Source organism: Zosterops lateralis (assembly GCF_965231275.1).
Source record: "Zosterops lateralis genome assembly, chromosome: 6".
Classification (NCBI taxonomy): Eukaryota; Metazoa; Chordata; class Aves; order Passeriformes; family Zosteropidae; genus Zosterops; species Zosterops lateralis.
In genome coordinates this window covers 38,771,286-38,795,632 of record NC_139761.1, presented here as the reverse complement: position 1 = coordinate 38,795,632, position 24,347 = coordinate 38,771,286, and the positions used below count along the sequence as shown (strand labels likewise).

The window sequence follows — 24,347 nt, the reverse complement described above, 5'->3', positions numbered from 1 at the left end:
GGGCGGGGGCGCGCGCGGCGGCGTGTCGGGAGCGCGCCGCAGGCAGGCAGGCAGGGAGGCCGGCGGCGGAGGGATCCCGGCGAGCGGTGTGCTGCGGCCGGGCCGGGTGAATGGGATTGAAGAAGAGTTCAGCTTCTCGGCTTGTTTTTGTGTTACAGTTTCTCTCCTCCTGCGCCTCTTCGGCTTCGTGCCGCCCTCCCCGCCCGCTCCCTCCTCCCCGCCGCAGGAGGAGCCCCCCGCGGAGAGGGGGAAGAAAAAGGACCCCACAGAGGCGAGAGCGAGCGAAGAGGAGGAGGAGAAGGGAGCAACCTACCATCTTCCACTCCCCGCTTAGCTTAAAGAAAGTGAGAGGAGGAGAGAGAGAGAGGCGCCCAGAAGAGGGGGACAGGGAGGCCCAGAGGAGCGGCGGCGCCGGCACCCTCCCCCTATGAAGAAGAGTCCTCCCCCTCACAGAGAGGTCCTGCCAGGGGGACCCCGGCCGGCCCGCAGCAGCACCGCCGCCGCCAGCAGGGTGTAGTATCCCACCTTTCGGATTCGCCTCCTCCTCCTCTTCCTCCCTGCCCCCCCCCCCGCCCCCCGGGCGCCGTCCCCCCCTTTCCCCCCGCGCCCCCCGGGATGGCGCCGGCGCGCCCCGCACTCTCCGGCCAACTTGGCGATGAGGAGCAGCAACTTCGCCGCGGCCCCCGGCCCCTCCCTCGGGGGGGTGGCGGGGAATAGCGGAGCGTCCCGGGGCGGCCCCCCGGCCTCCCCGGCAGAAGTTTGTGAGCGGGAGCGGGAGAGGTGGAGGAGGGTGACACTTGGGGTAAAAGGAGGAGGTGACACATTGGGGTTGGGGGGAGGAGCAGGGGAAGGAGATGACACATTGCACTGGGGATGGGGTGGGGGAGGGAGGCTTATCCCCTCCCCTCCGGTTTCCTTCAGGATGATTATTTCCAGGCCCTTTTCTCTCGGTCGGGTCCTTCGCCGCGATGCTGTCGGGGAAGTTTTATTATTATCTGGGAAATGATGCCGCTCTCGATGATGGATAATTCGTAGTAAATCCGCTGCTGCGGTTTTTTCCTTTTTTTTTTTTTTTTTTTTTTTTTTTTTTTTTTTTTTTCTTCCCTCCTTCCTTTCATTCGTCTTTGTGGCCCGAGCAGCGCCGGGAAAATTCCGTTTCTTCAGCAACTTGTTATTCCGGAGCCGGGCCTGCCCCCCTCGCCCTGGGGCTGCCCTTCCCGCACAGGTACGGGGCCGGGGGTGCCCACGCCTGCCCCAGCACTGGGCACGGACACTTCTTTATTTTGGTTTCTTTCCCTCCCTCCTGCGCCCGTGTAGGTGGAGTGGGGCTCTATGTGGGACTCTGCCATTTGGTGTAGTCCTCTTATGCTTGTTCCTTTCCTTTCTTCACTTGCCTTCCTGCAGCTTTTTTTTTTTTTTTTTTTTTTTTTTTTTTTTTTTTTTTTTGATGGTGTGTGTTTTGTTTTTTTTCCTGATCTTTATTATTCCGTGCTTAACTGTCGGTAGAGCTTTCTCCTCGACCACCTCTGCAGTTTGGTGGGTGCTGGTGGGTTAGTACGCTGAGGTTTTTCGGATGAATTCGTATTTTTATTAATGCATGGAGCTCTTCATTCAACTTCTTCTCAAGTGTCAAAAAATAAGGCTATGAACAGATGTGTTTCAATATGGAGAAATTTCTAAGTTCCTAATTCTTGGGGGTGGAGGAAAGAGTGCCATTGGAGAGTGGCTTTTGTTTTCGATTGGTGAACAAATGTCATCACATTTCAGTCACGTGCTGTAATATTCTTTGTTCAGCTATCAAAGTATGATATCTGCTACACCTGTTCCCACTTTTTAATTGTAACTAACGGTGATTGCCTGCAAATCTTATAATTGCATATAGGAGCACTTTCTCTCCCTTTTATCCTCTTGGATATTTGTTTGGGCCCAAGCACGGAGCTTGACAATGAACTTTTGTTCACTGTGGAGGCTGCATGTAAAAAGGTCCCACTGGGGGTAATAGCGTGCGTGTCACGAGCAAGTTGTGCCGTGATGTGCGGTGGGGCTGAGCGTGGACAGATCAGGTGGGGACGTGTGCTCCCTAATGGCAGGGCTTGAGGAGGACCTTGGCTTTTTTGGGCCAGGCAAATTTTCTTGTGCTGTTGCTTGTTACCAGGTTAGAGAGTAGATACTCCTGTACACTCATATGTATAGATAGATGCATCTTTTTTTGCGTAGCTTTAGATTTTCAGGTATCAGAAATAAAAAGGATTTTGGCTATCTGTTTACTTTTTTTTTTTTTTTCCGCCCCCCCCCCTCCCCCCCCCGCGTCATTGTGCGCACTTCTAACAATGAAGACACCTGCTTAGTTTCAGTTTTGTCTTCTTCCTCTGGCTTTCCTGTGATTTCCTGGAGTTAGCTGGTGAGGCTAGACCTGCTACATAGCAGGGGAATTTCTAACTTTGATGAAGGGAGGCTTCTTTTGAGGCTTCATTTGTGAAAAAAAAACAAAAAAAAAAACCCCAAAAAAACCCCACAAAAAACCAAACAAACAAAAACAAAACCACATGTATTTCAATGTCTTATTTTAAAAAAACCCCTTAAAATTCTAAAATTCATTACTTCTACCAGGTTAATATATAAAGACAGAACTTTAATATTAAACTTGTTAGTGATTGTGTATAATACAACTTTATAGTGTTTTTAAAATAATGACACTAAATTACTACTGAGAACAGGATCTTAGAGAAATAAAAAAATAGCATAACTACCCATATTAGTTAAAAAAGTAATCACCATACCTTAGGAGAAAGATCACAGTCTTTGGAAATTTTGTTTATATCTGTGCATGCTTCATGATACCTAAATGAAACTTTCTTTGGGGACAGTTTTTATTATTCTTTTCTAGAAAGGAAATCTGTAGCTCAGTAAATGAAACTTTAAAACTGTATTTAAAGAAATAGATGATGAGATTCTCAGATGTTTTTAAAACTTTCAACTTCACTATGGCAGAGAGATTATTTTATGATAGTTATATCAGCTAGGGGGTTGAGCTGATAGGGAGGGATTATGGAACAGCCTCTCTGTCCATTAATTTCATGTTGTACAGTAGTGTGTGTAAAGTGTCTCTTCAAGGTCTTAAGAGACGCGTTGTCCAGCAGAAGGTAGGTGCTTGCTCACTGGGAGTACTTGCCACCAGGTGGATGTCAGCTGGGTCATATCCCAACATTTTATCCTTAGTGACCTGAGCACCAAGAAATTTGGAGTGGATCCCATTAGGGATTTTGGTGATTTTTCATTTAAATAGCGAAGCTAACGTGTTGTGTAATTCAACATGTTATGCGGAGGAGTTCTTTTGTTGTTAATAATTATTTTCTATTAGTGTTTTTAGATTTCTACCTGAAAGTTTTTAATCTTTGCTCTCCTCTGTCTGCATCCTGAACTAGTTTTGTTGATGGAAGCAGGCATTTGAAAGTAGTTTTCTTCCTTTAGGGAAAATAAAAAAAAAACTTTCTTTCGAAGAACTTAAAGCAAAAGTAGGAAATTAAAACTTAGGCTGCTTAGAAAAAAGTGCTATTGTGTTTTCCAGCTTCAACAGTGAGATCTCTGCTTTAAGTTTAGGTTTTGTAAAGATATCTCTTCATCGTAGGCTATTCAGCTTTAGCTGTGTTTCAAGTATTGGTCCTAACTATTTCTTATTCCAACTTTACTTTTTTTTAAGAGATGAGGTTTTGTGTGTGCCTCTTAAACGTTGCTGTAGAAATTATGATTTAAGAAAAAAAAAAAAAGATATCTTGGTGTGGACCCTTACAAAACCCACAATTTTCATGGACTTTTTTTTTTTTTTTTTTTTTTTTTTTTTGAAAATAAGGTGTGTTTTATTGACTCCTTAAAAAAGTTATATAATTCTGTGTGGAGTTGGAAAGCTTTGATACTGAGCCTGGCTATCACTTGAGTTGTTCATGCAGTTTGTTTGTTTGTTATGAACCCATTGTATCTGTTCACTTCCTTTATCCTTATTCTCAGAGCAATGAAGAATTTTACTTAGTCAATGAATTGATACTACTGGAAATTGTTTGCAATGGAGATTTCTCTTTTATTTTAGTCCAGTTTGAAGGAACCTTGATGAACTATCTTATTTCATGTGTTATTGGCATTTTGCATGGGTACTAGAAACTCAAGGTGAATGTCATGTGAGAAACATGTGTTGGTGACCCTAACCTTCTCACCGTTGTTTTGGATTTGTTGGTTTTACTTGTTTAAAATATTAAATATAAGAAAGAACTTCATAGAGTCATAGAGCTTTGCTTTTTGGAGGGCCAACACATGGGGATGTGAGCTGTAAAGCATCTCATTCAGGAGAGGCTTCTTGTGTAGAAGGGGCAGTGCTAAAATCCTATTATTAAGCTTCTAATAATATTTCTTCACTGTCCCCTTCACCCTTTGTGCTCACAACTGTGCAGTCACATGTGTAGCTGTATACTAGAAGTGTAAGACTCTACAAAAGGCCTGGCTCCTGTGCGTTTGTGAATTGCCCTTGTTCAATTACTCTGTGCCAGAAAGCAGCTCACATCCTGTTTCTGATGTATTTTAACAGCACAAAGGTTATTTAGGAGTAAACCATATATTGGAAAGGTGGGGCAGAGCACAGAAGGGTTTTGAGATGTCTGCCGAATGCAAAGGGCTGGTACTTATTTCTGTCCCCATAATTAGGGGTTATTGAAGGAAAGTGTTTATAGGTATCTTACAGCAATGTTTCATGCTCAGTATAGCACAAAGCCAGTGTCTGACTTGTCCTGGTGGTAGAGATATGCATTATGCAGGCAAAAAAGAATTTTGTTTACATTTGGTTTACATTTGGTGTATTTTCTCATTTTCCTTTCACTTTTTTTCCTTATGGCACATAGAGTGTCATTAAAAAAAAAAAAAAGCTGCTTTGTTTCTTTCAGAAGTTTTTCTTTATGGTTCCTGCACTTTACAAGGTTCCTCTCTGGACTGAAATTGTTAAAGAAAGATTTAAAGTTTGATTTAAAGTTTTTGATTCTGCTTTTGTTATGTCAAAACTTCACAAAAGTGAAGTGTAGATCACAGGATGGCTGTAAAATATACCGAAATCTAAAGAGTTTTTAAAAAGTGCTTAGTGCTGAGGAAAGGTCCACTTGCATCATAATCAGACTTTGCAGTTAGAATCACCTGTCCCTAAAATCATTTTTATAGCTGTAGAAAGTTCTAACAGGTCTCTTTGTTTGGTCTGAGAGGACTGCCCTGCCTACTGTCCTAACAAAGCCCCAACTTCGCCACAGAATCTTTCGTTTTAATACTTCGATCATTCCAGGTTTTTGAGGAAAAAATGTGCTGCTTGATACAGGCTTATCTGCAGCATTTATTTTCTGGCATACCGTTCACACCAGTTTAATGTCTCTGATGGAATTATCAAGTTCCCCATGCCTTAAAAGCTCTTTGCCTAGATGGTTTGACCTATTATTTGTTCCCTCTTGCCCGAGATTTCTTGTTCTCTGTCATTATGAATGCTCACTCTTTTGATTAGAGACTGTACGCTCAAAGCATGCTTTGAAAAACCGCACACCACAAAACAAACGTGCTGCCTCCACCCCTCAGACCCCAGCCCAAGCCTAATGTTTGTTGTTACTGGTGGGAATGTAAGTGGTACAGGAGCAGCGAGGCTGTGCTTCATGTGAGCTTTGTTCTAGGCCACGTTCATACAGTATCTATGTATTTTTAATGTCTGATTTCCTAAAATGTGTGTTTTCTGATTCCGCCCTTCCACCTGACAGTGCTGCACTTGTAGGACAAAAGAGAAAGTTCACTTGGTACAGAAGTTGTCTCACTCACCTCTGAAGTGAGGGACTTTACCTTTGGACGTGTAACTAAAAGTACGCTTTGAAAATGTAGCCAGTGTGTTTCTTGAACTGCAGTATGGATGTGTGAGTAGCTAAAACAAACCAGGGCAGATTTGAGCCTGTGACTCTAAGATGGCCTGTGAGAGAGCTGTAGCAGAGCAGCCAAGCTTATGAGTGGTTCAGCTTCCTTGTTTCTGTGTATGAAATACAAGCTGTCAGTAGGAAAGGGAGAAGGAGCATTGATTCCTTCCCCTATTCCACTTCAACCCTGCAGATCCAAGTTAACTGTATGGATCCCAAAGGCAGCATAGTTGCAAACAGTTAATTGAAGAGATCAAGTGGTATCCTATTGAAGCTTCGGATTGTTTTAACAAAACTTCTGAGTGATCGCAATAATTATTTTCTGATAAGCTGGCTGATAGTAACTATGGCAACAGCTGTCTGGCCTATGGACAGCATTGCTGTATTGACAAAACCTTTAGATGCTCCTGAGGCCTCTTGCCTCTAAAGGGAAGTGTATCAGGATGACTTTCAGGTGACTGAAGCATCACCATTTCGTTCTCTTGCAGTGGGATGCTGTCTTTCTCTCAGCCCAGCCTTTTCCTTTTGCACGGTCCTTTTTCTTTTGCGTGTTTCTGCAGGTGCTGCCTGCTAGCCTGGAAATGCTGCAAAGACTGTCTTGTACTACAAAGACTAGGGAAGCACATAAGTGCTTAGATGGATAAGTGCTTAGATGAAATTTTATGTATATATTGTTTTTTAATAGTTTTAATAATAATAATAATCCAGAGTTCAGGAAAGCAGGAGACGGGGAAAGAAAGGAGGAGTTATTCATTTTGTTCCCTGGTTGTTTTCTTCCTCGATTAAAACCTTCTTAGAACAGACTGGTAGGGGGAGCTGCCATTCCCTTTACTGAAGTACAGCGTATTCCTCTCTGAGGCCTACGCTGAGACACAGCTATTTAATTTTCAGCTAAGAGCTACTTTTCAGAAGAGAGGCAAGCCTCTGCTTCAGCACATTGTAGAAATGGAGGAGGAGAGCAATTTGTTTCTAGATAACTGAATTCTGGACAGGGAGAATATGCTCCTCAGCAAACGTACTTTTCCTATTGCTATTCAAAAGAGTACTCTTTAATGTTATTAAATGTAGCAGTCTTGAGAGAAAAACCCCATAAACTCTTGTTGCACTTCAGTAAAAGATGTTAAAAAGCTACAGCACACTATGCATGTTTGAAAGTAGCCGAACTGCCATTCTCTGAGGACTCTGGTTAGCTGTTGTTTATTTCTGCATAAATCTTTGGCCTCTTAACTTCAACACACGAGAACTGAGTATCAATCCAGCTTACCTGATGGTTACCAGCAGCAGTCTCCTGGCTCGGGGTGTGTGTGTTGTTTGCAGGCCTATGGAAGTGTGCAATATGGCCTACATCTGGTCTCATCTTGAGTAAGAATGTGCTCGTGGAAACTACAGGCCCCAGTGTGCAGTGCTGTGTTTTTATTGCAATGGCCTGCCAGGATTGTGCTATCCTAAGGCATCCTGGGACCTGTAGTTTTCTCGAGCAGAAGTTGGGGATTTGGAGTGAAGAGTTAAAGATCTTATCATGTTCTAGAAATGCAGTCCTCAATACCTTATCCAGTTTTTGTTGGTCAGCTGAAGTCTATGCAGCAGTCAGGTATTTTTGTTTACAAGTTAAAAATTATTTATAGTTGGCTAATATATTTAGAGAAAAGCAGTCCATGAAGGACTTCCAACTGCTTATCTCTTTTTGTACAAAGAATGCATTAATTGTACTAACACCTTGCTCCATCTGTGATTGCAGGTACCTTATTTGATATTCTGGGGATTTTTAGTTTTTCAAAGCAATGTTATGGATGGAAGCATTTGGCAGAAGAGGATTTCTGTTACTGACAGTATGGCAGCCATGTTGTCCTTTCCAGTTGCTGGGAGGACAGTGGGTCACAGTAGTTTTCTTTTCACACATGAAAGGGAGTTTTAACAGCATTTTTAACTGATGAGAGCTCGCTTCTCTACTGTGTTTCTTGAGAGTGAGTAATGAGAATTGCTGCCTTATGCCGCAATTTGTGGGATGCAATTTGTGTTCCTGCTGTGGGGGCTAGTGACTCCATTGCTGCTTCCCAAGGGGACACAGCCACAAACACAGGTATGGCAGGTGCCACCAGAAGCAGAACTCAACTGGCAGTTTTTGTCAGGTGTGTTTAGTCCTGACCACTTCACTTGAACTCACGCCAGCCTCCCATCAAAGAATGTGGAGAGTTTCTGAAGTAGGTGTAGAGGAATAGGAACTTTTCAGAATACTTTATTTACATCCGTAAGAATTGTGTATTTTCACGCAACACTCTCAGTCAGATTTGCCAAAGTTAACATGGATGTTAATTTGATTTTGGTTGCTCATCCAGCAACAAGTTTAGTATTTGCTGTAATCTCATGTGCCGTGATTTGGATAATGCAGTTCATTTTCAAGTGAGCAAACACTTAACTTTAACTGATCCCTGTCAATTTCTTTGTTCTTCAGTTTGTATGAGATATTAATATAAAAAGGCTTGTATTTAAGTGTCAGACAATATGAATTACACTTTGTTTTTATGTTTTTGGAGAAATTAATTAGAGCTCCAGTCTTGCAAGAAGTCATATTATTTGACACTAAGTCCTGCAGAAGTTAGAGGGAATAGCTGAATGCCTGAAATCAGAATCTGTATTAGTAGCAGCAGGATTAAGACCTCCAAGCTTCTAATGTTGGAAAGTAACTTCTTTGTAGTCACCATAATTAGCTGATATCTATGTCTGTGTGACAAAATTCTTCTTCTTTTAGTAACTGTCCAGAAATTCTGCTCATTATAAATTCAGAATTCACAAGGGCTTCATAGTTGTGCAAAAAACCACCCAAAGCCTAAAAAAAGTTGCTCATTCCTTCACCTGTACAGATTATATATATGACAGATATTTAGGTGGTAATAGCTTCCTTGAGGCAGGATTGTATTTTGTCAGCACTGATACATTGTTTATGCTGTATGTTGCTGACACTGTTTAAAACTGATACAAAAAGATTAAGAGATTCCTCTGAAACCTTTAAGATGCTGCAAAGGACTGGGTAAACAATGATATAGTTTTCTTTAAGTATTCCCAGCCCCTTCACAAGCCCATGTGGAGCAAATCGCTGACAGGACAGGCACTTAGCTGAAATAGTTACTATTAGTATCTTGACATGATTAGAAAGGCTGACATTGTTGCTGTGCAAGGATGAAATTCCCTTTCATTGGCTGATTGGGCCTAGACAACAGGCAAGAGAAGGAACCATGATCTATATGTAGTGGAAAGATGATGTATCTTGTCTTTCAAGGACGTTTTACCCTCTGTAGAGAGCCTGCAACATTGCCCTTTGTAGCACTGCTATATCAGGGTATCCTAGATAAGGAAAGTGAGAAGTAGGGATGTACAAAAGAGTTTGATGCATAGATGTAAAGAAAAACAACTGTAAGTACTCCTTATCTCATAAGAGCAACTCTGTCCTGATCTGTGAAGAAATTGTGGCCCTGCTCAAGCCAATGGGAAACTTCACAGTTGAATTGAGTGTAGCAGGATTTCATTTTTTTTTTCCCCCCAAAAAATATAGTTTTAAGTGGATTTTGCAGGCCTGAAGCTCTGGACAAAATTTGAAGGATTTGGCACCTGTTTAAGATGCTGCTGGTGATCCCTGGGGGATCTCACACTGGGTGCTTTGTCTCCTAGTGTCTTTGCTATGCCTTTAAAAAGTGGCTAATATTGAGCTCTTGTAATGCTTTGTAAGAACTTGGAATCTTTTTATTCAGGGCTTTTACTTAATTTGTTAGCACAACAAAATTTTGCATGAAAGCCAGAAATTAGTCCTTGATGTGTCCAAGGAATACTTTCTGTCTCTATCCTTCTTGCCAGTGTGACAAAACCATTCCCGTTGAGATATTTGGTCTGAAATTTGAATAACCTGACTTGTGATGGACTTAAAAAAAATAAAAATAAAGCCCAAACAATTAAAAGCACAATAAAAATCCAACCCCCCAAACTCGCTAACAAACCTTTTTTATAACTCTATAAAAAGACTACAATAGCCTGTATTACTAATAATGAATCTTTTTGGTAATTTGTATCTAGCTGGAGCTCCCGATACAATTTCACTGCTGCTTAGCTTGCAGTAATTGTCTCTGATAAGCATCTTCATCATGTAAATCTAGTGTGTGTAGCATGAATTTGCTGTATTAAGGATGCTTTTATCAGTGACCCCAAATGGAAAGGATGTGGCTACCAGAGCTTCCCTTTTTACCCTTTCAGAGAGTACATTCTGGTCAGAAATAAATTGGGAAGCACTAGCAAGGTTTGTGCTGTTTCTGAATGCCAGGTACCTGCCCTTGAGTCAGCTGCAGTTCTTTTCTGAAGGAGGAATCCCACCAGACCGAACCTCTTATTTTGTGATCTTAGAGAATTGTGCTGAAGTCAGGGGATTTGTCACTGTGGAACTTGTTTCAGAATCAGACTTAGTTTCCACTTTCTACCTGCAATTTGGTGTATTTCACCTGCTCTACTTTCTTTTGAATGTCAGCCTCTAAAATAAATGTGGAAATAGCCTCCCTTTCCATAATTCTCATCCACGTGTGGCAGTTTCTTCTTGCCATAAGACTTAAAATGTCTTCTTCTGCCTTTCTTCTTGCAGGAATTATATTTGGATGCCTCGCTGTTGATGAGGAATTTGTGTAGTGTTTGGTGTAATGAAATGCTTTTTCCTCTGGGGATGAGCTGCTGTCTTTGCAGTCAGTCAGAACCTGGCGGTGTTGGCCTGTGTGATGCAGGTGCTGGGTTAGTGCCCTACTGTGGTAACAATGTCTTCTCAGCTGAAGAGTTGATTAGTTGGGCATAGGTCAGTAACACTGCCAGTACCTACCTCAGGTTGCATTGCACTGACCTTGTCATTGCTACAAAATTGCACGACCAAAAATACTGATCTTAGGTTTGCTCCTTCCTGAAGTGAGATAAAAGCTGTATGATTCCTCACCATTTCACAGAATGACTAGGTTGGAAGAGACCTCCAAGATCATTGAGTCCAACCCATACTCTCTTTGTTTAAAGGGTAACTTTGCAAAGCAGTCTCCATACTGGTGAGCACTACGCTGATATCACAGCAGTGTGAGTGTTGATCTTGATACAGCTGCATATTGGTACATACAAATACGTGCTGGTGTATGCAGTACTGGTTTTGTGCTCCACGCTGTTTTGTCTCTCTTAGTCTCTGCTGTTGTGCTAAGTCTTCCTGCCACATGGTGGTTTGCTCCATCTTCTAGGACAATGTTGGAGTAGGGCTATTGTATACATGGAATCAGTGGATCCCAGGAGAGCAGGAGAAGATTGTGATGATGTTGCTGTGAGGGCATGTGAAGGAGTGTCCCTCAGCACCATGTAACTGCCTTTTTCTCTGGATGAGGCACCCTGGCCCCTTGGGAATAAAAATAATTGGCTGCCACCAGAGCCTTCTTAAAATTGCCAGTCTTTTTGTTCAGGAAGTGCAATAATACCATGCTCCGTGATACTCTCATTCTCTGTCAGCATTGTGAAGGTTGAGAATGATATGCCTTTCAGTCGTTTATAGTAGCCATGAAAATTAGATAAACCCACAATTTATTCTTCCAACTTTAAGTAAACAATCAGTTAAACATCTTTGGCAATCAGTGTGAGTAAAACTGTTTTGGACACTTAGTTTTCTTGTAGCTGAAGTCGCCTTCCATCGTACAGCAGTCTTGCACTTTTCTTCCAATAAATGCTAATTGTATGCTTGTGTGATTCCGTGTTAGACTGACCCAGTGATTCAGTGTTATGTTTGTAACCTAGTGTGTAAATCTTTTTACTTGTATTCAATAATCATGGGTTTGTGATGTGAGGAACTATGAAGTGTATGGGTACTTGAATTCTTCCTTTCAGATTAGTGACTACCATCAGTACTCCCATACTGAGTGTGACTACCTCAGCTACAAATACCATTCTCCAGATGCTACAGTTCCCATTTGTGTACTTTTGAGGAGAAGAAAGAAGAAAAAAAAAAGTCTTCTGGGGGTAAGGAGGGAGAATATAATAAAAGGGGAAGGAAAGGCAGTATTTGAGATTGATACCTGTGTACTGGGAGCAGTGAAAATGCCAGCTGACTGGTATGTAGAGTAAGGAAGATCAGAGCGCATCAGTGTAATAATTTTGGAGTGCTTCCTGTTGACTTGTTAATACAACATGGAATTTGGCCCAGGCAGTTTGCTGTTGTGAATCAGCATAGTTTATTTACTGGAGTATAGGTGTACTTGTTATTATTTGAGAATCTGCTCTACATAAAAGATAACAGGTCAGTCTGATAAGTAGCATTATTCCCATGTTTGGATTAGAAACTGAGGTAGAGAGAGAATTTGATTTATTCTGCACTGCAGTAATTTTATTGAAGACCTTAAACTAGGAATGGAGGCCTTCCCTTGTGTGCTTAATCTAGAAAACTATCTGCTTCATTCATATCCTTAATGTTGCTACATTGTAAACAAAAATGAGCCTAAAACTGATACACTGATTAAGTATGGGTGTGGTAGAAATAGGTAGTGTCCCAATGGAACTGTGATTCTTGTAAAAGTCGTTGTACAAAATAAATAGGGAACTTTTGTTTTCTTTTTTTAAGTGTTGGATATATTTTTTTAGGTATTTTGAGTTGAAGGAAAAGTAAAGGCTTGAATGGGGATGGGAGACCTTCTGATACATGGGGAGATAATGATAAATGTGACTTTGAAATCCAGTAAAATCTGAGTTGTATGGGTAAGAATTGGTGCAAAGAAATAGTCCTGAGCTCTGCAGAATGTAAAAAAAAAGAGAAGAAAGGTGGTGGTGGTGGTTGTTGCTGTTGAATTTTTTTTTGTCTAGCTCTGTTGCAATATACTACAATTAATATAAGAAATTGCATGTTATCATGTAGGTATGATTGTTTCTCAACATCTCCTGAATGTACTTTGTCTACGTCCTGCATGTGAATGAAGTTCCAGTAACTTTGCTGCATAGCATCACTATTTCTGTGCCACACATTGAGTCTGGTACAAATTTTACAGATCTAGTTGGGTGGAATGGTTCAGTGCACAGCAAAAGTAACACTGAGTAACGAGTGTCGTCAGTGCTGAAGTCTTAACTGCTTGTTAAAACTATTTTGTGTACAGCTTATGTGAGCAGAATTCTTCAATCCTCCCAAGTGAGTACTGTTCAGGGACAGATATCTTGTTCTGTTAATTTGGAGAAATGCCTTTTCCAAGTGAAAAATCAGCAGAGTTGGCAATACTCAAGTTTCTGCATCTGTCACAACTGGCTGGGTCCACTGTTGCTTCCACTGACTCTTAGTGCTGAATAATAAGGGCACTATATGCCAATGCAAACATGAAAAGTATGACTCCTTTTCTGTTATGTGCCTAACTGTTTACTGTAGATGGCTCACTTAAAACTATGAGTCTCATGCTTAGAACTCCATGTCTGTGACCACCTGTGTTAAGCTCTTGGGCTCTGGTGAGATGTTGAATCATGATCTTTTAAATGCATATCTCTTGTTCTGGAATATCTCCAGCTACAGCCCTTAGTGTCACCGCTGGTGGTCTCTGCTGGTGTCTTAGTGTATTTGTGGAACGCAGAAACTTTGGCATATGCCCCTCTAATGTTTCATTAAGAGTTGTTCATATTTTGAGACTGCTTCTGCATAAGCCTGGAGTTGTCTTTCATCAGTAAGCTGGGCTAATACAGTGTCTTTACTGGACTATTTGTATGTTGTGACATCTCTACTCTGTAACTGTGGAGACAGCTTCAAGGCCAAACACAAGGCAGCCTAAGTAACCATTACGTCTCATACTCTGCAGCATGACTTCTGTGAGGTAGAATTCTTGTTTTGGTCATGTCTTGATTTATAGATGGGTGTAATGAAATTTCAGAGAGTATCTTCTTGTGTTAACAATTCAGTGATTGGCATGCTTCTCCTGTTCATGTACAATTAGTCCTGCATACGTCACCACTGCTTAATGAAATGTTTGTAAAATAAATCTCAGGGCAAAGTATATTGCCTTGGCATTAAAGGCCTGAGATCCAAAAAGATCTTTGTTGGCTGGCACCGCACTCTTCAGAGAGAAATCTTTCAATTCTTGTTCCTTGTATTGCAAAAGAAAGCAGCTTTGCTTTGTGTGGAAGTGTAATGGAAATGTGAAGTATGCAACTTCATGAGAACTGTATTGCACTGGAAAAGATCAGCCTTCACAATCACTAGGACCAATGGCTTGGAATTGCAAATGTGCATAAATCTGGAGATATCTGTACAGTTTTCCAGTTATTCTTCCATCTCCGTGCAACCTAATGTGTGAGAAGGGATGAAGAGTAATCAAAATGCCTGTATTTTGGAATATATGGGAATCAATGAAGTTTTCCTGTGTAGTAGTTGAAGAAATATAAGATATGAGGGAAGAGCAGAAACTCGCCTTGAACTTGAGAGGAGAGCAAGAGGATAAGCATTTGTTTTTTATTGGGAGCAAAAAATGTGAATGAGATTTGAGAGGAACTGTTTGGTGGTGTTCTATACTTTATCTACACTAGAAATTACTCTCAGTGAGATATGGAGCACTTGAGAAGAAAACTTTCCAAGTTATGTATCAGGAAGACGTATTATCCATATCTGATGGATTTGCTGGTGGGATGGAGAAGAGAGAAATGTTGCCCCAAGGATGATCAACAGAAGCACTGAAGCATGAATAAACTCAGTACACACCTGATTATATCTTCCTGTGTTTCTCTCAGGGATACCAACAAATTCAACCTGAAACATTGAGCCTATGTCATCATGGAGTGAGAAAACATCTAGTAAATCAAAAGCTCCGAACTACAAACAAGAGTGCCAATTTCTTTGCATTGTTAGTTTGTGGTGCTGTTTGTTGCTGGTGTAGTTTGCACAAATGATCTCTAGGATGATAAGGGCATCGTGTTGCTGTTTAGCAAGACCAATTTCAATGCTATTATTGGTCTAGAGGATACCTCCCCCTGCAAAACAAAATGAAAGGACCTCAAACCAACCTATATGATTCTGTAAGGAGAAGGTTATTTAAATAACAAAATTATAATAGCCCCTATGTGAAATGAAGAGGGAAAAATAACAGCCTGAAATTCTTATTTTCTTGTCTTTTTCTGTGACTTAAGGGATTTCTCATGTAAACTGGATCTTTCTCGTATAAACTGGATTGTGGTCAGCTTTCTCAACAGTGTAGATGAGCAATAATCTCATTGAGGCAGTATCTGTGAGTTCATGAAACTGCTCATAAAACTGCTTCTGGGTTTTTTTGCATGTTTTTATCCTTGACAGTTGCTTGTTCCTGGTAAAGATGATAAGCTTATTGGGTATGTTCATCTTCATCTTACTGCCTACAGCAATACTGCAAGGTTTTATATACTGGACACTTGCTTTGTTTTCCAGACCTGTTGTAATTTTGGGCTTTAGAAAATGAAACTTCTCTGTTTCCCACAGATTGAGACCTGTTTGTTTATCCTACATGGCTTTCAGTTGGCTATCTTCAAAAGCTCATCTGTCAGAAGAGAAGGAAGCTGACAGTGATGAGAAGGCAGACATTCACCAAATTTCTTAGGCAGTGCTTTCTAGCACGATTAGCAATACTTCTAGGAGAATTCTGTTCCATGTTTGTCCCGGGCCTCAGCTTGAGCTTATGCATTTTCTGTGACAGTAGTACTTTTTCACCTAGACTTCCTTATTAAAATAGAGAGCATCCTGCACTCTTCCAGGGTCAGGCAGGACCTGAAACAAGATCAGTTTTCTTGGAGAGGAGTCAGACATTTATCTACATGTTTCCTTTGAATCCATTGGTTCAGGAGATCTTCCCTCTGGTCAGCTGGGAGGATGCCAAATCGTTGCCAGTCTTAAATGGGTCTTGGCAGTTTTTGCAGCAAACATCCATGGTTTATGTTTAGTGCTGCTTTCCAAATTTCTAAGTCTTTCTCAGTTAGCTGAGAGTGCCTGAGTCTTCTTACATTGACACCCTGATAGGTGAGGGGTTTGGAGAAGAATTTTTCATCAGTCTGGTGGGTCATGTAAAAACAAAAAAACTCAATAGCCTTCAATACCTGCTCATAGCTTTCTTTCAGTGTTGCATTATATTACACAAACCAGTTTGATTTCTGCTTCAGAAGTTGCAATCTCTGCTTTTAACATTATGTGCTTGAATTATGGCCTGGTTTATTTACCAGAAAACCAATCTCCAAAACAAACCAAGACATATACCAGCATGGCTACTCAATGTGATTAAACCTAGGAACTAACTCTGCTGGACCAAATGTCCATCTAATCCAGCATCTTCCCTTTATCAGTGTCTAGCAGCAGCAGCTGACTGAACAGTGAAGGAAATGGGTGCATTATGTCAGCTGCTGGAATATTAACAGTAGGTTTCTGACAGTTGTTTAGCTGCTGTCTGAGGTGGAAGCTACATTTGGGCTATTGCACTGTGAATAGCAACATCAAACTATTTATAGGGGAATTTGCTGCCTTTTGGAACTAATTTATAAATATCTGTGGCTTACATACTGTTTCACAGCAGCAAGTTCCATGCAGTTTACCTGCATTTTCTGTGTGTGTAATAGGCTGGTGCACCAAAAAAATAGTTTCATTTGTTTTAAACATACTCTCTTGTTGTCATTCCTCTCTGTACCATTTCTATTTCTCCCTTTTTTGAGGTGGAGCAGCCAGAATTATGTGCATCACAGCAGAATGTTGCCTGTTTTTTCTCTGCTCTGCTTCTAATACCTTCTGAGACTTTTCTCAGACTTGTTGCTGCTGAGAGTTGAACTGTTTGCTTGCAGTAATCTTGAAATCTTTTTTGTAAGTAGTCATGCCTAGTTTCAATTCATTGTTGTGTATTTATAGCTAGATTATTTTTTCTTCTGAGTATATTATTTTGCACTTCTCGACCTGGGACAACAAAATGACAAATGCAAACCAGTCATTTGGTATTATCAGATCCCCTGTAACTCTCTGAAGTTTACTTTAATTACTGAAGTAATTTAAAGGTATCTGAAATGATGGAAAGCATCACAATGTGTGCAACCTTCCTTTCTGCCAGATAAGTTAAAAGTATGTTCACAGACTTAACCCTGATCCTTGTTGTGGTAACTTCTCTGCTCTTTGACTGTTCAATGTTTTCCTACTTTTTATTTTATTTCTTTTATTACTTTTGTGCAGTTCCTGTCATGGCTTTTACTATAAGATGGTGAGAGGGTTTGCTTCTTTTTGTTGCAATATGGTGTATGAACCTTTTGGTATTTGAGATGTAGGTCTTCCAACATCTCTTTTCATTTGCTTTGAAGTTGGATGTCCAAAAGCTTAATTTCATTAAGATTGCAATCTTTTATATGAATACTTGGCAGAGAGCATTCCTTAGAAATGTGAGGTTTTGTTGTTGTTGGTTTTTTTTTTTTTTTCTTTCTTTGTGTCTGTGTGTGGTTTTCTTTTCTATGTTTTGGGATTTTGTTTAAATGACCAGTGCTTTGTAATGTTAGTATCATGAATTATATCACCTTCAAAGGGTGATATCATTCCTGCCTCTATAATTTGTTCCTACATCCTCCCTCATCCCAGCCTCTTTTCTTCAGTTCTTTTCTCTTCCAGTTTGTGGAAGTCCTTGTCTTGTCTTTTTAACCAAGTCTGTGGAGTTTTTACTATGACCAGCTCTGAGTTTATTTTTTTTGTAGATACTAAGAATCCACTGCTTATCTAATTTCGAAATTGTGGTAGATTTTTTAAAATTTACTTTTTATTTTTTAATATATTTTAGTTTGAAACTAAAAAATTCTCACTCACCTAGCATTCTAGCATTGATATCAATGAGTTTTAAGGCAGTTTGACTGTCAGGCAAATGGGAGGTGTTTGCTTTCGTAGGTTTACTCCTTGTCTAACTAGAATATCTAAATTTGGTTATGGGGGAAGTTTGTATTAACTAGTCAAACTGTTAGGACAGTGGGAAAAGACACTTCTCAGAGAATAAATACTGCTTGAAAATAATGTTTATTTTGAATATTATGCTTTTGTATATATGAATATGAGTTTACCTGTCCTTTGCTGCTCTAAGTATTGATTGGGTGTTAAATAATTAAACTTACACAGTAGTGTGTGAGTGTTCATTCCTATATCTGGGTATAGGAAGAAGGGCTACAACAGACACTTCTGTCCAGAAGACTCCTAGCCTGGAGGGTGAGGAGACTAATGTGTCATATAGGATCATGCAGATGTGACATCCAGACTGTAGCTTGACAGAGGATATTCAAATGAACTAGTTCAGAACTTGGCAGCACGTGGTCGTGCTGATTTACCCGTTGTAGAAACTGCATCCTTTACTTCAGCTTTGCTCAGTGTGCATGGATTATACAAATTTTCAGATATCTAGGTGGTTTAGGTTCTTGTTGGGGGAATCAATCCTCCTTCAACTTCTTGTTATTTGTAATTGACTTTGGTAATTTGAATTACAATTTTAAATTATTGTATTCAGAAGCTCTTAGCACTTTGTACTCTTGTGTGGGTGCGTGCTTGTGATGCTTTGCAAGTGGTAGAAAAAAGAATTTAGTAGGTTAGTATTAAGCTGTTGTGGAATTTGAACAGTCTCTAGTGTACTGTGTCACTGCAACAGGAGTCCACAAAAAGTTTAATTCATAAAAATTGCTGTTATCTAAAATGCTTGACTAAGAACTTTGATGCAGATTTTTGAAAAATAAGAATGACAGTTTTCGACATTCATGAACGAGAAGACTGAATAATGTGTTTTGGTTTTGTAGCTCATGAAGTTAAGCAGCTGAAGCTTGCTTTGGTTGTCGGTCTCTAATTGGACAAAGCATTGTTTTGTGTGTTAGTGAACAGACACTTCTAAAAACATACAAAGCCAAGAAATGAATACTTGCACTGTTATAAATCAGGTATCATTATTTTGTACTTGGAAGATGAAACTCTTAAAGTGACTTGACAGAGGCAAGTCAAATGAACTAGTTCAGAAATTAGCAACACATGCTTCTGATGATCCCACTGTCCTTTGGTCTGACCAGTAAACAACCATTCCTGTTCTCTCCAGAAAAGAAGTATTTCTTACCATTCTGCCCTCTTCCAGGACTGGACACTGTAGCGTGTATGCAAGGATGATGTACAAGCCTCTTCCCCCACAGAACTCGTGCCAGATGTTATGCACTTGGTAATGTAACTTGAGAAAATAGAAAAGGCTGAAACGATTGAAATTCTTACTGTTTCTCCAATAGATTATTTGAAAATACGCCATTTAACACAGGTTAAAATGACAAGAGGGACTATTATTACTCACTGGGAGTGACTTCTGACACATTAAATACCTTTGGTTTTAGAATTCTTTAAAATGCTCAGGTTTGGTTTCAGGAACTTAAATACCTTCTGTCTGGAACAAGCATGTATTTTTTTTTTTTTTTTTTTTGCAGCAGGAGGGACTGAAAAGAGTGTGGAGAGTGGTATCATCCTTCTTTTCCTTCTTTCTAGGGCAGGTGTTTTTTTGAAAGACAAGGGACTGAAACAAAACTTGTAATTTAGTTGAGGTATGTTTTGTGCAGAATAGAGAGAAGGAAACAGCTGCTAAGATCAGAAAACAAATCTGTAATGGAGAATAGAAAACAGGTCTTTCCAAGGTGTGTATATAAACTTGTTCCCACTTGTCCATCTTTTTTTATGTAGGTTGTTATCTAATTGTTCATTAGGACTCTGTCATAAAAGTTTTATGAAGTGTTGTCAGGGTTTCCATTGCAATGAGCTGGTTAAATAATTGTTTAAATAATTACATATGTTTTTTTAATAAGTTGTATATATTCTGGAAAACACTGAAAACTCTACTTTTGCCTAGAAAAGTATTTTCTTTTAAAATTGAATTAAATTAAAAATTATTTTTAAACAGTTGAACTGTTCCTAGAAGAAACAAACTAGTGATTTTTTTTGGGGTTTCGTCTCAATATTTTTTTGAGTGTGGAATTACATTTTTTTAAAGAAAAAAATAGTCAAACAATTTTTGCCTGCAGTGTTCAGGTAAAGTTTGCATCTCTAGACTTACCTTTAATAAGTCTTAGTGATTTTTAAAGGCCTTTTTTGTGTGTATTTATTTATTTAATGCAGTATTCTGATACATGTTTGACCTCCAGAAGGTTGCACTGTTTTGTTTGGCTTGGTGAAGATGAGTTTTGGGAGTTCATCTATACCTTAGAAAAAGCTGTTGTGTTTCTCCAGTAGTTTTTTGTCAGTCCCATGAGGCTGTGCTGCATCGAGTAGTTCACTTGAGTGTCATCCAGGGTAAAGCTATGGGAAAATGTGGGGTTTATCTCACCATTATTCCATCTTGCCTGAATGAGAAAGTTAATGATGTACAGAGACAAAATTCTTTGTCCTGAACATGAATGTTGCGAAGTTATAAGGTAGATCAGGAGTCCTAAGAGCAGGAAAATGCTGCACTAGGTAAAGTAAATGACTCAAAGTAGTTGTCAGAATAGGACTACCCTGGCAGAAGAATCAAGTTCTCTATAAAAGAACTTCTGAGCGCTTGGGCCACAGCTTAGTTACACCTTCATTTAATGGTTTTGTATGAAAATAAACAGGGAAAGAAGGAATTGGTGTTCAAAGAGAGGAATGTGTGAATATTCAACAGTGTTGGACTTGTGTATGTGTTGGGAGAAAGGAAAAATCCAAATATTCACAGTGCTCAGCAGGAAGCAGGGAAGAGGAGATTTTCTTCCTCTTAGAGGTGTGCCGTGAAAACAGCGATGCAGCCTGGCAGGCCAAGTCCTGTTGCATTCAAGGAACAAAAAAACAACAGCCGCCAATGGCTCAGAAGCTGCAGGGGAGCTGCTGTAGTAAAGAAGGAAAAAAATTAGGGCTGAATCTTGAACAGTAAATTGTGATGCTGTCGTCTTTTTAAATACAGTCATTATAGCTGAAGGAAGCAGAGAGAAAAAGCTGATGCTGGAACAATCTGGTAGTTAAATCTAAGGGAAATGGGGAGAAGGGGTGGACTCCTGCTCATCTGCAGCAACACTGCACACAGAGCTACCTGATTTAGGCCTAGCGACAGTGTGTTGGAGGCCTTGGGAAGGCAGAGAGCTCCGCCAGCGTGTTTTGTCAGTGTGACGTACTTGGGAGTGTGTACAGCCTGCGTGCTAAACGCCAGTGCCTGCCTTTGACTTCGCTCCTCACAGTTCTAAGAATGTAATGAAATCCCTTCTCACTCACGCTTTTATTTTGGGATGGAGGGGGAGAGAAAGGAGCTTTCGATATTCTGGTATGTTCAGAGTTTGAAACAAGCCTGTTTTACCTAATTCTGTTTACTGCCCTTTTAGCGAGGCTGTGTGAAACACATTGATACCTTTACATGCTCTATCATAATTTATCAGTACACAAAACTAGAAACTCATGGAAACCTTATTGATCCTTATCTAATTAATCTCTACATGGGGAATACAGTACTTATTGTTGGAGGGTCTTAAGCTGATCTTTTTTCCTTTTTCTTTTCTTTCTTTGCTGGTCTCTGTGCTCAGGAGATCATCAGGAATGCCAAAATGACAACATGGTTTAATGAAATAATAGCTGGTGAAATTTAAACAAGTTTGGCTAAAAAGTGAATCAAATCCAGATATAGAATGAGAATGGTTTTTACTAAATGCAAGCAGGCTGTACTTAGAACAGATATAGTCAAAAGGAGAGGAAAAATGTGATACCTGTCTGGTAGCAGCAGAGGGTCCCAGCCACCTTTTCAGAGTTCAGAGCACCCAATAGAATCAACAGAAGTCTGAGACTGTTTTACGTAGAAATTTGTGAAATGAAATTGCCAGTATTTGTTCTAGGAAAAAAAAATCACTTTTAACAGGTGAGCAGCATTACCTTTTCTGTCTTTTTCATAAAATCTGCAGACAGATTAAGAAACAAATGATTGTTCTTTTGATACTTTTTTCATGTGAACATCTGTTCACCAACAAATCATTTTCATATTGTCTTTTGGCAATAATTTAGAAACCTAAAATGTTAGAGCTAGTGATCTGTAGTGTTGTAAAAGCAAGAATTTATGAATAGTTTCTCTTTTTGAGCCATGTCGCTTCCTGTTAAAATGGAAACTCTAAATGAGATTAAACAAACTCCTATATTCCTGTAAGTATTCTTATAAGTATTATTCAGTATCATAAAGTACAGATTACAAGAATGTATATTATCAGCTAATTTTCAAGTTTATGCTACTGTACCTTATATTCATAAAATGGCTTCTTTTGAATGTTTTGTGATGAAGTGTGGGCTAGTACCTGTTGCAGTATACTGACATGAAAGTCGACCATAGCAAAGCCAGGATAGGTTAGCTTAATCTAAGTATTTAAAGAATGCCTGTGCCATAATGAGGTTGCACAGAAAAAAATAGTGATTTCTATTCTGCCTGAGTAGCAAATAGAAGAAAAAGAATTCTGGACTGCCAAACTCCGATAGATCTTTATCCCTAGTTGTTCTGTAGGTCTTCCAGTTTCAAAATGAAAAGGATGTTCAAATGTGACTCTGTCACTGAAAATGTAAGTTACAAGCCAAATTTCTGACAACATGGGGGAAATAAAAGGTCACTTCTTGATGATTGTTTTAATTAAAAGGAATCAGCAAAATGCTCAGTCCTGTACCCAGTATAGCACACTGGAACTTGATAACTGCTGAAGGAAGGAAGGAAGGAAGGTCTCCCTTCTGCTGCCAGCACAGTGCTACTACTGCTCAAGCTTGTCCATGATGCTCCCCTGACCAATTTGTGAATCACTTCAACTTATTGTGGAGTGTGACACCCTCTTGCACACCATTCCGCCCAGAAAAAGTGGGGACTGCTGGCGGTAGGACCTCACAGCTGGACGAGGACATGAAGGACAATGTCTTGGTCAGCTAGATTAGCTGACTATGGCAGTATTATTAGCCTGCAGGCTAAATAATGAGAAAGAAACTGAAGGTACAACTATAAACTTTGAGCCAAACCAGGCTTCACTTAGGTCTCTTGATATACTGGTAGTCTAAACTTTCCTTGTGCTTGCTTGGCAAACTGTCATTTATGTTTCATGGACACATTGAGACTGGAGTTTTACTGAAAGTATAGCATCTGATTTTGAAAGAACTTTATAAATACAGAATTATAAAAGATTACCTGTTATTTTAAGGTATCCTGCCATATAATCACTAATCACAATACACTGCATTTTAAAATGTTTGCACGTTATTACATATGTACCTGGCTTCTGTCTGATATTTGTGGAACAGTAACATCAGACAGCTAATCTCCCTAAATCTGTTACTGAAAATCTCACTGCTGCTCCTTGTGATTCTCAGCCAGTGATATTTTAAACAGAAAGCCCTTGTGATTGCAGGGCTTGTATTTTTTTACTTCATTGCAAATACCCATTAAATTTCTTTGTTCAACAAATTACCACATTTTGCTTTTTTATTTCTTAATTTTAAAACACATTGTAGAATTGCATCTGTTTTCTGTCTGTTACATGCAAGTTGCCCTTCATCAAAATACATTTAACACAGATTTATTCACTTAACCAACTCCTTTTAAGTAGTTTTCATGTACTTTGTAAGCATGGAAATGCTGTATAGGTAATGTTTATAAAGTAGAAGGAAATTCAGGGTCTCTAACTGGAGCCCTGCTGTTCTGAAATCTCTTTGGGGAAAAAAAAGTCTAGACTCTTGGGATTCTGTATAAATGTAATATGAAGTCTTCTGTAATGCAGAATGGTTTTCTAGAATGTGTGCTCACTTTAAATAAATTAGTTCATACATTCGTGTTGGATAGTCCTTTAAAAATATATAACCTTTCAGCTCAGTTCTCTCAGTTGTTTAGTCACAATATTTTGCTTTTCATTAAAACGCTAGATTTAAGAAGACTTTAATTAATTTGCAGTCACTCTGTGCTAACATAAAAACTGAAAGCTTGCCTTTACTTGCTTGTGTTTTGGACTTGCACTTTCATTGTTTCCTCTCTAAATTCTGGAAGAATGATTAGAGTCACATATCCTTCATTTACCCTGCTTTCCTTCTCCGAGAGCAGAATCTCTTCCTTCCATCTCCACTGAAGAGATGTGTGTGGTTTGTCGAATTTTATTCCTCATGTTTTAATGTTTTCTGTTTTAACTTTTTTTTTCCCTTTCACTTGTTTGGCATTTCCCCCTGCTGGCCGACTGCGGTAACGGCACCTCTTTCCCCGTGGAAATGGAAGGCCGAGGCTGCCCTTGAGTATCACGGCGGTGCCGTTCAGGCGTTGGCTGCTCTTCTGACATTTTTTTTGTGTGTGTCCTCTGAACGTCTCTAGCAGATAGATAAAATTCAGAGAATAGTCTGTACAAGCAGGACGTTCACATATCTGGGGTTCTCTCCATCTGAAGTGCAGTTGCACTTCCAGTAATAGTCAGAGGTAC

General features: G+C 39.8%; 1 protein-coding gene across 8 annotated transcripts in view; it reads left to right on the top strand.

Moving 5' to 3' along the window:
- Positions 1 to 98: 98 nt before the first annotated feature.
- The window catches only part of PHF21A (PHD finger protein 21A), a 134,839-nt gene continuing 110,590 nt past the window's right edge, over positions 99 to 24,347 (top strand). For 4 of the 8 annotated variants that reach the window (XM_083862806.1, XM_083862808.1, XM_083862809.1 and 1 more), the window contains exon 1: positions 838 to 1,225. The gene's annotated coding sequence lies outside the window, so the exon portion shown is untranslated. Of the gene's footprint in view, positions 512 to 767; positions 803 to 837; positions 1,226 to 24,347 lie in introns of those variants that run through there. The other 4 variants (XM_083862803.1, XM_083862802.1, XM_083862804.1 and 1 more) reach the window with 4 other exon arrangements.